The 8,723-nt window shown below is 34.6% G+C and overlaps 1 protein-coding gene across 2 annotated transcripts in view; it reads right to left on the reverse strand.

The window, feature by feature from the left end:
- The window catches only part of LOC127654789 (double-stranded RNA-specific editase 1-like), a 197,289-nt gene extending 191,025 nt beyond the window's left edge, over positions 1-6,264 (reverse strand). For both annotated transcript variants that reach the window (XM_052142213.1, XM_052142212.1), the window contains exon 1: positions 6,117-6,264. The gene's annotated coding sequence lies outside the window, so the exon portion shown is untranslated. The remainder of the gene's footprint in view (positions 1-6,116) is intronic.
- Positions 6,265-8,723: the final 2,459 nt, after the last annotated feature.

Below are 8,723 nucleotides of genomic sequence, written 5' to 3' on the forward strand. Positions count from 1 at the left end.
CAGTCCAATAAATCTAGTATTAAAACTTTATACAACAGCTTTAACACACCTTTGAGTCACACTTTCCAAATTTTAACAGAATGACAGACCACAATGGCAAGACGAATGGTTTAACAGAGCTGCTGAATTTAACAGCAAGGCCAGAGACCATCATACATAAAATTGCTGTTTCGTAATTTATGGCTTTGAGGTCTTTGAAAGAACTGAAGAAAAACTTAATGAAAAAGCAAAAAATAAAACATTAAAAAAACTCTTGCCAATAAAGAAACAGTCTTAGAAAAAAGTACAACAGTCCTTTGTTTCACAACAAAAAAGCGTTTTATATCACGCAACACAGCTTTCTTAAAGCATCCCTTAAAACTAGGGATAGGTACTCGGAAAGTGACAGCAATGATTGATCATTAAAACACTATATTTGCATGACTTTTCAACAACTTTTTCCAAATATTTTCAATTTTGTCATTGGTTGCGATGGTATCCCTTATGGTCTGACTGGTTAAAGTTGGGACAGTAACTCTGCATAAAACTCAATAAAAAAAAAAAAAGAAGTTTCATTGACCAATACCACGCAGAGTATAAAAAAAAAAAAAAACAATACATATCCATAGTTAAAATGCTAATTAAATCAAACAGAACAACTATGAATCTCTTTATCATTATATTTCAAGGAACATTTCATGATGAAAACAAGCCCAGACACTATGTAGAATAGGTTATCATCAATATCAGAAACACAGTTTTAAACTCAGCAAGAGATTCATACTGCCCTTTCTCCAAATTTCTGCAAAACAATCACTGTGGTTTCTGTTTTTCGCTTTTAAATTCACTTGAAACATCCTTACATGTTTGAAGTATTAATGATGTTGCTGATTTTTCAAATGCATGGATCAGAATGGGAGCAGAGTGCAGCCACATATAATGCTGCATCTTTCATAGTGTGACACACGTCGCTGCTTCTTTCAACGTTCATTATTTCTGTGCATTACACCATACCATAACTTTCTGTATTTACTGCCCCTGTTCATATCTTCCCTCTGGACTAACTGTACTAATTAGCGCTGGTAGTTTCCACCTGACTAATTGTACATCAAATGCATCCAGAAAACGTCCAGAAAAAGTAAGGCTCTTTTGAGTGAGGCCAGAATAACCAAAGACTGATAATTTACAATATATTTGCTAGTGCAACAAAATTAAGCGACATTGTAAATATCATAATGATTTGAATGCTTTTTTTATTTGGCCACTGAGATTCTTAAAAAGCACCATAAAACTAGTTTCACAATCCTTCTCTCGTGACATTCGGGCATGAAAGCATTAAGTCATTTTAATAGCTTCCGATTTGAACTTCAGTAGCAAACTTTTTTAAAGTAGATAAGTTTGAACCATTTCAGTGAATCAGTACAAACTGCCTGTTTCAATAAATCAATTCAAAACATTTCGTTTGAATCACTCATAAATGATCACATAAGTCTCCGGGTTTTATTTTTCCTGTATTAAAGCACTATAATAAAAATAAATGTAGGTAAATATTTATTACTGTGTATCGTTTTATAGGTGCACAATCAGTGTTAAATACTTATGAACTTCATTTAGCAAAAAAGCAATGTGGGAAAACGTGCCTTGATTAGCCTATTGTTTAACGAAATATTTTACCGTATAAAACTATTTTAATCTGCTTGGCTATAATGGCTTGAAATGATGGTTCCTCTGATTGAACCATTTTAGAAAATATTAGGATATATGTTTTAGCTACAGCTCATTACCTAGCCCTAATTGATTGTACGCAAAATGTTGCGTAATGTAGTTTTTATAAAAGTATAAAAAGTCTTGCATATAGTTTTTTGGAAATCGTCTGATGAGCACTGACACAAATTATAAATGAATTCAAGCAAGATCAAATTTAATCTGACATGTTTTGTGCAACACTGTGCCACAGAGTAGAACAAATGCACAGCTAAGCCTAACCTTCAACTCTGAACTTGACATTAAGTGGGACATCCAATAGTCAGTGGCACATTTTGTAAGCCCTGTGGCTAAACTCGCCTTCGTCTAACCAATAATGATCACAGCACAGGAATCTCTCCACGTCATAGTAAATTAGCCAGTCGAAAAATGATTAGCTGATGCACTGCTCATGTACACAATGTCTTGATCCTACAACAAGCTGTCACTGAAAAAAAATATTATTTTGAGGTAAGTAAATATAGCATAAACGATGAAGTACTTTCTACATTTCAATAAAGCATGAACTTGAAAATGTTAAGTAAATTCTACATTCAAACATGTAAAAATGAATGCTCTAGCTTATAAGTAAATGGAAGCGCAGCGTAGCTTTAGCGAGAAGACTAGCAGCTGTACGTCATCACATCATTAGCTGGGTAATTCCGAGCCAATCGCATGTAAGCCATTGCTTTATAAGTCTGCTCACAATCTATCACATTGCTGTTTCAGTGTGCTAACACGGCAACCTCCACCACCCCACCACCACCAGTTGGGGGTAGGCTCCTCGCCCCTGCCTCCTATATCTGGCAGGACATGACGGTTCCGGGTACAACTCCCTCGGACCGCCGGACAGGGCCTACGCTAAAGAGAGAGACATTACTTTCTGTTTTACATTTGTCAAATAAATGGCATCTTAAACTTCACTCGATAGAAATATTATTTATGATTGTTTGTTATTTTTAAAAGTACATCATCATGTATTAATCCTAAAGTAGAAAACTTTGTTATATTTATCTGCTAATTTAAGTAAATTTCACTGGTAAATAGAATAGGTACATTTTACTTAACTTTTCGAAGCTGGTGTTCCCAGCATGCACTGGGCTTGAATAATTAATGAGCTTAAATCACAACTTGCAAGTTTATTCATGCAGTTGTATTGTTAAATTTGTTGAAGCATAGTGTAACTTCTTGTTTTGTGCAATCTTAATTTCATTTTCTACTCAAAATCTCCTGTTCATTATAAAGAAAATGGGATTGTCACCGTCTTGGTGTTTTGCACACCATGTGTTGAGGTCTGCGTGCGCAGCACTAGATCTGTTTATATCACTGCTAAATCGGTGTGATATAGTCTCAGACCACATAGCAATGCATAAAGTTCCGCTTCCATAGGTCATGTACTATATGATTAAACATATGTTTTTAAAGAAAATTCTAAATGTGGCATGTTCTAATTGAGGTTGAAACAATTACACAACGTTATCGACAATGTCGACAATCAAAAATTGTCTACAAGAATTTTCATTGTCGAATAGTCGTTTGATCTCATTTAACGGAACACAAGATCATATGGGGCAGTGGCGGCTCAGTGGTTGAGGCTCAGGGTTACTGACCAGAAGGTCGGGGGTTCAAGCCCCAGCACCACCAAGATGCCACTGTTGGGCCCTTGAGCAAGGCACTTAACTCCAGGTTGCTCCGGGGGGATTGTCCCTGTAATAACTGCACTGTAAGTCGCTTTGGATAAAAGCGTCTGCCAAATGCATAAATGTAAATGTAAATGAAATTCTAATGATGAAGCGCAAAAGCAGCACTTCAGCTCACGTCTGATTGAGGAGAGAAAGAAAACCACTCACAGTCCAGATGCACTCCAAACTTCCCAAAACAGCTTTCCTGACGTGAAATAAAACGAAGCTGGATCTGACATTCCGCTTGAGCAAAACTTGCATGTCAGAGCATCTAAAAATGAAAAAGCCTGGCGAAACATGTTTAATGCATCCTTTATTAAAGTTTAAATAATAAGGAAGAGGGTTGTGGCATTTCTCTGTGCAGTCAGATCCACTTACATGAGTCTTGTGAAAAACAGAGCGAGAGAGTTTCAAACGTCTACCGGCTAATACAACCTCTCGCACAGAGACACTCGTACTTTGCATGCTCGCTGCAGCTAGATTTTAACATGATGGCTTGTGACTAAGTGAATCATAATATAAGTGTCACAGTGTTTATCTTATAGTGAAGAAAATCCATGATACGCAGCTGTTAAGAAGAGAGGTTTTTTTTTGTGAGTTGTTAGAAGTGAACAAAAAGTTGAGAGTATAGTCTTAGCCCAATATACAATGCAAAAAAAAAGAAATTGGTTATTGATGTCTTTTTTGGTTTGTTTTCCAATATAAATATCTAAAACTCCTTACGTACATTTACTTTAGGAGCTATACTGCAGGAGAAAAAAAATTAGAGAATGTTGAATATAATATTTTATATAGATTTTATATTTAAAAAAATAAAAAATCCTTAACAAGATACATTTACCTGAGAAGCAACATATAAGATATTTAGACTTGTATATATATTTAGAATATATACTGAATACAAGTGTATTTTGTCTTTACCGCACTGGCAGAAATATGAAAAAAATATACTTATATACAAAATACACTTACACTCAAGATACATTCTCTGAAAGCAAGTCTGAATATCTTATACGTTTCTATCATATCTTCTAAGATTTTTTGATCATTTTTAACGGAAAACAAGACAAAACACTTGATAATACTTTTAAACAATCAGGGTGGTTGATAGTCCAAACATAAGCAGTATTGCATTTGGATGGTAATCTTACCAGTGGAAACTTTATTTCCTCTGCCACATACTCTGCTTATAATGTCAGTCCCCATCTGATTCATGCAGCGGAGCCATTATTAGAACACAAATATGAGCTTTGAGCCTTTAGGGCATATCTGACTAAGGAGTTGTGAGCAGTATGCGACTGGCCGTCTCTAAGTGAATCATGCACTAATTTTCCGCAGAGACACAACAGCAGCCCATCATCCGCTGCACACATTCACTGGTTATCTCACAGGTTACTCTGAGGTTGGGTAGTTAAGCTGCTTTGATGGCTGCTGATCTGCCACATCACTAAAATTATTCTATATGAGACCATTAAGAGCTCTGCATTAATTAACTTATGCAGCAAGTCAGGATAATAGAGCTGGCTTGGCATTCTAATTGATAGTGGATGACCAATATAGGGGTTTTCAATGTCTGATACAGATAATGATATTATCCAATTTCTCCTTGTTGACATCAAACTCACAAATACACACAAATTCATCTGATACTTTGTAGCAGTTAGACAAATTAGGTAGATGACAACATGAAACGATTGCGTGACATGCACTCATCCTCAATAACTATGAACAAAACTATGTAAGGAAAAAGAAAAGACAACCAAGACTACATTAAATATGGGTTCACTGGCATTGAGGTTGAACATGGCTCGTGTTGACCTTGTTTATTGCTGCCTAGAGATTTTGAAACCAACCACTAAAAAAAATAAATGGTAATAATTTTGCATATTGCAGGACTTAATCAGTCTATGGCAACATTAATGTTTGATTACTGTTTCGTTTGGTACAATATACATTCCTGGTGCCAGGTCACCACTTGATGTCCGAATTCTGCCATACCGTTTTAGACAAGCACTTTTCACCCACAATAGTCGTGCAATTTAATTATCAAAAGACACAAATATGGTTCCAGGATTGCATCCAAAATGTTCTAGCTTCTTTTTTCTTTATTTCTTTCTTTTTCACAGAAAAAAACATCCAAATAGCGTCATCCCTTCAAGTCAAATGCTATTTATTTCTTTATATATCCACTAGTGCGTCCCGCTGGTTTTCTGCAGTCGCGTTTTTAAGCGCAGCTGAATCGCACGCGGAGCTCGAACTGCATTATGACAGCTATGCATGCCCCACTTCCTATTAGAGCGGCAACATTGTATCGCTTACATTATTGCAAAATTACTTATTTTATATAATTTTATCATTTAACATTTATTATTATTATTATAAAGAAATCTACGAGCGTTTCTATTCCTATATGCGCGCTCTCGTTCAGCACTGGACCACATTATTTTTGCCTGCGAATAGTGCAGGTGGGTTAATATCCACAATAAAGATTTGTTTCTTGCTTTGTGTAAATAATAAAACTAACAAATGAGAACAAGTTGCGTCCGCATTGCGCTATAAGGAGGTTTCATTTAAATAAATAAAAAAATCTCAACAAGCGGTTCTTTTCAGTTTTTTTTTTTTTTCTTTCTGTTACATAAACACGGTGGGAGCACGCGCGAAATATCGCGTGTCTAAAAATAAACGCAAGAGTTTAAATACGTCAATACTCACGGGTTTGAACGTGGTGATAGGAAGACCTCAAGGCAGATTCAAAGGAGCCCTGTCCACCATTGGAATAAAAGTTGAAAGCCCACCTCTAATCTCGTTGATGTTCCCGGGAACGAAGTGAATTGTATATGCCGCATAGACCGTATGATCACACAAGCGGCCTAGACTACTCGCGCGAGGTCGCCCGTCGGTAGCGCGCAACGTGTTTAAAAACACACTCTGATTGGCCGAAGGAGGGAAGGGACCGCCCACAAACTGTCAATCAGGACGGGAGGCTGAACTCAAGAGACGACTCTGATTAGCGGAGCACACAAAGGCGAAACAGATTGGCTGTAAACACAACGGATGATTACATTTGTAAGATAAAAATGATAATTTGTTGTTTTTAATTATATCTGTAAACTACATACGTTGGCTTGGCTGCAGATCATTAATTTAGAGTAAACATTAATGAAAATAATAATAATAATAATGAATTATATATATATATATATATATATATATATATATATATATATATATATATATATATTATTATTTTTTAGACAGGAGCTCAAATGCAAAGCACACCTTAAATCATCATAAATGAAAAAGTTTAATGGAAAAGTTTTGTTTTCGATTGAACTATTGTTGACTGAAACAAGGACATTAAAACAGATTGTGCTTTGCATGTAAAGGGCCCAGAGGAGATTGGGGAAAGCGGTCACATTTTTTACTCCAAAGCCTCCGGGTAGGCTTTATGTTAATTGATTTCTGTGTAGACACACACCTTAAAGTCTTGGGGTTATTGGCCAGTTTATTAAACAAACATTGACGTTTTGAGACAATGTGCCCTATTTGCTGGTGATGTTGTCTCTCTATGGGTAAGGTGTCACAAATTAAACATGTCATTAAACAGCCTCTTATAAGTTTTACTGCAATTTCTTAAGAGTTAAACAATTGTGAAACACAAATCAATGTATGAAACTGCAAAAAAAAAAAAAAAAAAAAAAAAGGTTATAACACACAAAAATCTAACTATTGTTTTGGCCTACCCTAATTTGATCAAATTACAACACATAAAACAACCTGCTGCAGCCTGAAATTTCTCTTTTGAAATACCCTGCTCCTGTTCAACCTGTCATTTAAAATATACCATTATTGTTTGCACTTACCATATGCTTATGTGGTTTTATTATGTTCACTTGTTAACCAAACATCTATTACAATATACTGGACATTTAGAGGATAGAACTAACACAATTACCATCATTTAAGAGGGGTTTAAATTAGGTGTTTGAAACAAAACCACTACAAAAAAAATTATAAAAAACAAGCATTTGTGTAATTTGTTTTTAAACCTTGTAATTACTGAGATATAGCCCTTGTAACAACTTCCCATGTGAAAACAAGCCGCAGTTTCCACTATTTGTTTATCTTCAGTTGACCGAAAAGTAGTTCTTGTAAAACATTTAATTTGAAAATATTACATATTTTATATATAAATATTAACACATACACTAAATATTTATTTTATATATAAATATAAAATATAATGGCAATACTTTACAATATGGTTGCATTTGTTAACATTAGTTAACATGAACTCACAATGAACAAAAATTGTACAGCATAATACACTAATACATATTTTGAAATCAAAATTTGTGTTTGTTAACATTAGTTTTGGAGCTCTTTTGTTTAATTAATTTGAAAATTTTCACCATAAAGCTTCACATGTAGATTACATGGATCAGATTAAGCTTTTTGACATATTACTGAATTTAATGAGAATGTGGCAAATCCAGTCATTTTCTCCCTGGCACCACTATGAGAAAGTAATAGCACATTTTTTTAAAAGTTCCAGTACCTACAATTAATTTCACCCAGTAACATCTTAATTAAAATGCTTTCATGTAATAATAGTCAGATAATAATATTTTGAATAAATTATATGCAATGCATTGTTACATTATTCATAAACCTGTTCAGTTTTAATTATGTAGCACACAACAATCTGATATGCATCTATGGTTGTCCATTGAGCTATGTGTCCAGATCAAATTGGAAAAACAAATGGGGAGAAATCAATAGTGCAAATTATATCTTTTTTTTTAGAAGTGCAATGTTTATTGGTTTCCCCATCATTATTAATCAAGGGGAAGAATTAGTTTTTTTTAAGTATGTCAGAATCTGGGTTTAAGTACAAGCTCAGAAGTTAAGCTCTGTCAACAGCATTTGTGCCATAAAAAATGTAATAATATTTAAAGCAAAAATCGTACTTTGAGTTATGGCACTTTCAATGGAATACAAGAGGGAATAATGTCAGAACTAATCTACATTTATGCATTTGGCAGACACTTTTATCCAAATCTACAGACAGTGCTGGGTAAATTACTTCTGAATTGTAATATGGTACTGATTACAAATGACATGACTACAACTGTAGTCAGAAACATAATCTCACAATTTGCATTTTAAAGAAATAGTTCACCCATAAAGGATAATTCTCTCATCATTTACTTATCCTTAAGCCGTCTTAAACTTATGTGACTCTCTTTCTTCCGTGGACCACAAACAAAGATATTTTGATGGAGATATGTCTGTTTGTCCATGGTGGGGTAATCCATA

This window comes from Xyrauchen texanus, chromosome 14 (genome assembly GCF_025860055.1).
Source record: "Xyrauchen texanus isolate HMW12.3.18 chromosome 14, RBS_HiC_50CHRs, whole genome shotgun sequence".
NCBI classification, from domain to species: domain Eukaryota; kingdom Metazoa; phylum Chordata; class Actinopteri; order Cypriniformes; family Catostomidae; genus Xyrauchen; species Xyrauchen texanus.